The sequence below is a fragment of the Microtus ochrogaster genome, linkage group LG7_11 (assembly GCF_000317375.1).
Source record: "Microtus ochrogaster isolate Prairie Vole_2 linkage group LG7_11, MicOch1.0, whole genome shotgun sequence".
NCBI classification, from domain to species: Eukaryota; Metazoa; Chordata; class Mammalia; order Rodentia; family Cricetidae; genus Microtus; species Microtus ochrogaster.
This window is the reverse complement of record NC_022032.1, coordinates 18,370,707-18,377,245: the sequence shown is the minus strand read 5'-3', so window position 1 is coordinate 18,377,245 and position 6,539 is coordinate 18,370,707. Positions and strand designations below refer to the sequence as shown.

General features: G+C 42.3%; 1 pseudogene; it reads right to left on the bottom strand.

Moving 5' to 3' along the window:
• Window positions 1-5,624: 5,624 nt before the first annotated feature.
• LOC101979221 lies at window positions 5,625-6,185 on the bottom strand (annotated as a pseudogene).
• Window positions 6,186-6,539: the final 354 nt, after the last annotated feature.

The window sequence follows — 6,539 nt, the reverse complement described above, 5'->3', positions numbered from 1 at the left end:
CGTTTCTTGAACTAGTGTTTTGAAACTATAGCGCCCATGCAGATAATTCTTACTCTGACCCTAACATGTGGACATGCTCTTGTGTCTACTCTGTTTGCTGCTGGAATGATTCCCATCAGTGAGCATCTTCTTCAGCTGTGGGAACTCCTCTTGAGAGTCAAAGTGGTGAGTTCAAGGCCAGCCTGGACAGCCAGGACTGTTACACAGAGAAATCCTGTGTTGAAAAACAAACAAAAGAAAAAAAAGAGAAGGAAGCCAATGTGCGATGTGGACTATGCATGTTTTAGGTCGGAAGACAGAAAAATGATTGCCAACGACCTTTAAAAGACTTCTCTGCATCTCTCTTGTTGGCTGCACGCGTACAAGCCAGCATCCCTGTCCCCTCCAGCAGCTCAGGGTTTTACTTGCTCCCTGCAATCACCTTCAGGGAAAAGCACAAGAAGGTTTCTTAGGCTCTGCCGGTTGGCAATCTGACACCTCCTGAGGACATACTGAGACTGGGTTACCGGTGGCATTTTTCTCCCTGACCACATGTTTCTCCCAGCCTCACTTGGCCTTGTTCATCTTTCAGTGCGTTCTCAATCTTTGTCCCTACCTAACCTAAACTGTTTATTTTCCTCCAGAAAGAACAGAAACGCCATCCCTCGCTTGTCTTGTCTATTCCTGTCCCCTTTCCTACCCACAGCGCTTCAATTGTTGAAGAGAGGGCTGTTCCTGCATGCCTCTTTTGAATCACAGACCGCAGGATTTAAAATGGTATGCTAACTGCTGCATCCACTCAGGACATGAAGAACATTGGTAAGATTCCTTTCATTAAGAAGAGCAAACAAAAAAGAGAAACAACATATCTTCTAAATTCAATTACCTGAATTCGGAATTTTTCCATTCATTAAAGCCGAACAGAAGTACTTTCAAAAATCTCTAATTCCAATTAATTTATGTCTTATTTAGTACGGCTGACGTTTGATGCCTAGAGCAATGCTGTGTCAACTGTCAACTCTTCAAAGCGTTAAGAGTTTGAGATATTGGTAACTGTCAATCATTGGAACAGAGTATTCTTTGCTGTTTATATTTTGATTTTTTTTGGAAATGTAAGCATTAAGCATCAAAGGGCAAGAAAAGGCACCCATAATTTTTTCCTTCCTTGTTCTTTCCTATTATTTACCTACTCGATGACATGCGAGTTCTGATCTTTTGCTGTTGCTTTTCTTGTCTTTTTCTTCCTGAGACAAGGCTATGCCATTTAGCCAAGGGTGGACTGCAACTAACAATGCTCCTGCTTCAGCCTCCTGAGTTAGGATTCCAGGCAATGACATATATCGTTAACGAAGTTTACTGAAGATCCATTTTTCTTTGAAATTTCACAACAAGTTTGGGTCTTTTCTTGTCTTCGTGAGGTGTGGTAAATAACATTCTTCAGAAGACAGTGTTCTCTCATTTTTCACATTCCCCTCATGTTCCCCCATATGGTCATAGTCCAGTGGCTCTCAAACTTCCCGAGTGCTGCGACCCTTCAATATAGCTCCTCATGTTGTGGCAACCCCAATAATAAAATCATTTTATTTCTACTTATAACTAATTTTTCGACTGTTATGAATTGTAATATAAATATCTGCTATGCAGAATATCTACTATGCAACCATCAAAGGGGTCGTGACCCACTGGTTGAGGGTTATAGCCTCAAATGTCTCTGCCCTCACCATCCAACATGCATATATTAAAATTCTATCACAAAATTAGTTGTAGAATGTGAAACAAATATCTTGCGGGTGACAAAGGCATAAGAAAAGGGCCCTCAGAATTGAAATTGCTGCTTTTATTCAAAAAAAAAAAAAGAATCCAGAGAACTCCCTTACCCCCCTTTTCACCATGTATAGGTATAACAGGACAAGAACTGTCTACAAGTCAAGAACCTGGCTTTGGTCAAAGTCTGACCACACAGGCACAATAGTCCAGGGCTTCTAGAAAACTGAGAAATGTATTTCTAACTAGCCTCAGAATGTGAAGCTTGCATACGGCTGCTCCTTGCTGAGGCTGACTGCAACAAAAGAATGCTTCTACCAAAGCTTCAGCCATGACCACCAATACAATCCCTGCCCTATGTCAGTGTTTCACACGGACTTACCGATCTATTTCGGTTAACACGAGTGATACAGCTGCGCCATGTCCATTAGCACAAATGATGCCGCCTCTCTGTGGCCGTGTCAATATTGGGAAGGTTTCAGATGTAAAGGAGAGTAACTGTTGGGGGCTGTGGACTCCCAGACCTTGAATTTCTTGTAAACAACTTGTTATCCTTGCAGCTGCTCTGAGCAAAACAACCTGTTTTCCTGTGTTTGCAGCTGCTCTGAGCACGAGATCCTCAGGAGTTCCTGATGGCAGGGGAGTGGTTTCTGGTGCATTTGGCTGGGGCGTGGCTATCAGTTAAGGATCCATACAGAGGCTGCCCTGGAACACAATAAAGAGGGCATTCTTGTTTCAAGGATGACCCGTGTCTCTGTCTCTCTTTCTGTGTGTGTATGTGTCAATCTCTTGGCCCTTGCTGGGCTCTCAAATGTTCAGTTCCCTAGTGCAAGTGGTAGGCTACAGGCGTAGTACTGTAGTACACGTAGTACAGGCGCTACAGGACTGTAGTACATGTAGTAGCACGGACACTACAAGTAACAAATTATACCCAGAGGCCCTTGGAGAGCTGCTCAGTGTGGACTAAGGCAGATGTTTGAGAACAGGACTGGGCCAAGTCATATATTCCGGAATAGACCACACCCGTCAAATACCATTCTTTCTACTGACTTTGCTTTCCCCATCAACAACTGGGAAATCTGCAATCCTGGTCTATCCCAAGATTCTGTAAGCAAATTAGGAATAGATTATCCAAGTTGATAATAAATAATTTGAGCATGAATATTAATGATCCACATTCTTCCCTGTTTATAGAATTCATTTATTTTGGACCACCTTATGGTTTCAAATGAGACAATTAATGAGAGAATAGAACTATCCATAGCCTGTTATTTACAGTTACAGACTTACTGCATCTTTCAAACACACCTTTTTTTTTGTTTGTTTGTTTGTTTTCTTTTTTTGAGACAAGGTTTCTCTGTAGCTTTGGAGCCTGCCTTGGAACTTGCTCTGTACACCAGGCTGGCCTCGAACTCACAGAGATCCATCTGCTTCTGTCTCCTGAGAGCTGAGATTAAAGGCATGCACCACCACTGCCTGGCTTCAAACATACCAGTTTTAAAGGAAGGAAGAAACTTAGGTTTGAAGGAAGCTCCCGTTCATCGTCATCATGGTCGGTCACGTCCTCCTTTCCTCTCCTTCCTTTCTTCATCCACCTGTTAATTCATTCACTCGACAACTATTGTTTCTACTTTGTGTCCGGCACCGCATGAGACACATAACAACGAGCAAGGCAGGGAGCTTTGCAAGAGGTTCTCCATCTTAACGTATCAGGATACAGTCTTGTTCCACCATGGTAACATCAGATTTTTCCTTAGCCCTAAAATGTTGCTTCTCCCATACGGACATCTCCCAAGATCCCAGATAGAGAGTTGAGGTAAAGATAATGGGGCAAAGGACTAAGACATCCCAACGGAATCTTTCCTTTTAACCAAACTTTCTGGGAATGAAGGAGGAGTGGGAAAAGTGTATGGCTTGCTTAGCGTGCGCAGAAGTTCTAGCCCTAGCCTCCCTAAAAACAAAACAAATCACACCGATCATTTGGTAAAGATCACGAGGAGACTTCAAATAGACTTTAAAGAAAGGTTTAACTTTATTTCTGTATATGTGTGTATGTATCTGAATGTCTGTCTGGGTATCCACGGAGATCAGAAGAGGAAACTGGATCCCTCAGAGCTGGAGTTACTAGGGGTTTTGAGCTGCCTGACATGGGTACTGGGTCCCAAACTTGGGTCCTCTTCAAGAACAGCAAGTGTTCGTCATCACTAAGTCATCACTTAGCAGGAGTAAACCACAGAGTCCTACTGAGCAAATCTAGGTTTTATATCTCTTTTATTTTAGCCATCCATGTAGTTGTATCCAACAGATTGTAGGTTCTGTTGTGATAGATGTGGATAGGGATTTGGAAAAGAAGAAGTCATTTGTAAGGATGTTACTAGCCTGAGAGCTGGGGAAACCACATTTCTCAGACACACCGTATTTTATTAAGGTACTGTCATTAAAGAAAAATGCATATATTTACAGTATATGACATGATGTTTGGATATATGCATAGGCTGTGAAATGATTGAAGAAAGGATTCTAACATAGCTAACACCTCACATACTTATCTTTTTTTTTTTTTTGTCGACAGGACATTTAAAATTTCTTAGAGCAATTTTCCGGGTTGCAGCACATTATTAATGATGGCGTCGTGTCCTACGATTAATCTCCTGACCTGATTTCTTCTGTCTAACCGAAACCTCATACTCCTTGATCATCATCTTCCCATTTCCCCTGCAGTTCTGCATCTTCCCACAATTCTATTTCCTGTTTCCATACAAGATATTGAAAAGCGTACAGCATTGATCTTTCTGTGTCTGACTTACTTCACTCATGGCACGACTTCTACATTTATTCAAGTGTTACGAATACAAAATCAGGATTTCCTGATTTTTGGAAGACTGAATACTATTACGTTGGATATCCACATTGTATTTTATTTGATATCATTGCACATATTTAAGGTTTATGACATAATGTTTATACATATAATGAATATTTGCACAGTTAAGGTTTATGACATAATACTTATACATATAAAATGAAGTATTTACAACAAATTGCCATCTCTATCAACGGGCCTTTATCAGAGATAGCACCTAACTACTCGCTTCCTGCATCTTCAGCCATTGGTGACACAGGGCTAACTATTGCAATAGGGATTCATTGCAATAGGTCCCTGTGCTGGTTATTTTCTACGACTGTCAATCCATGCCATTTGATCTCTGCTTTTCCATTTTCTGTATCCCTCTACCCCGATGCTCTCTGTTTTTATGCACGTTTCTATGTATTATTCAGTTTCACCACCTTCTTCTCATCTACTGTTCTGTTAAGTGCAGTGCTTTGTTTTTGTTTTTGTTTTTTTGTTTTTTTTTTAACAAAACACCAGGGATTTCGTATTTAGACCTGTGAGTAGCTGGAAAGCAATGGCGTACTATTATAGAACATTATGTGGGATATCAGCGAGGTTTGCATTTCTCAAAAGAATATTCTGGATCTTTGCTCTGGAAGTTAAAGAAAACAGAAAGTAAAGGGGAAATATCAGTTGGAAGTTTCAGTGGAGGAGAAATATGGTTTTTGCCCGGAGAAAACAGATAGAAGCTATGGAATAGAGTAATGACAGGAGGGAGAGAATTTATGGCCATCCTAAATCCTGTTTTTAATCTAGGTGATCCTGTTTGATCATGGCAGCATTGCCTATTCTCAGCAGGAGAATATAGCCTTCGGTGCAGGGCAGACAGTAGATACTGATGGTTGAGGCACCTGCTGGATGGACAAGAGAGTGTGTGAAGTTCAGGTTGAACATTAGGGTCTTGAACACAAGAGAGAGCTCCTGGGGGAAGGTTCAGGTGAGGGTGTTTGGGATATAAAGATTATACATAAAACCATGAGAACAAATCTCTTTTTTTTTTTTAACATTAAAACCCTAGGATGTTTATTACAAAGGTAAACCCTGATCCTTGAGTTGGACTTAATCGGTAGGATTTCTGGTATCGAGCACGGGCACCAGGACCTCCGAACTTTTTGGATTCACAGCGCCGAGGATCAGCTACAAGCAGGGTCCGATCATACTGGATGAGGATATCTTTGATCTGCTTCTTAGAGGCCTCATCCACATACTTTTGGTAGTAGGCCACCAGGGCTTTGGAGATGGACTGTCGGATAGCATAAATTTGGGCCACATGACCACCACCCTTCACACGGACCCGGATATCCACACCCGCGAATCGCTCCTTGCCCAGCAGCAGAACAGGCTCCAGTAACTTGTACTGCAGCGTGCGCGGCTCGATCATCTCCAGGGGACGTCCGTTCACCTTGATGAGCCCATTCCCCCGTTTGCAGTGCGCCACGGCTGTGGCTGTCTTCTTGCGTGCGAAGACTTGCACGGACTGCAGCGGACCCTTGGCCGGCATAGCTGCGACTATGAACACGAGGTCCTCACCGTGCGGCGCTGCCACCAGAAAAGGAAAGCTCGGGGCCGCTTCGGCCGAGAACAAATCTCTTATCCAGAGCAAAAAGAAATGGAAAAAAAGAAAGGAAAGCTCAGTAGGGATCCTGACTTGGGATTGGGTAAATATTAATGGGGTAGCTGGAAATACAGAGGTAAGATGGGAAGGATAAAGATATAAGAGAGTTCCAGGTAACAATCACGTAGTTATGTGAAGAAATACAGTGTTTCCATTTTCTCAGTTAGTGGGAAGTACCAATCCAGGAGAGCAGCCGCATCTGCTGTGGGATAACGCTCTTGTACACTGTAAAAAATTGTCTCTCATATTGGTTTATTAAATGCTGATTGACCAGTAGCCAGGAAGAAA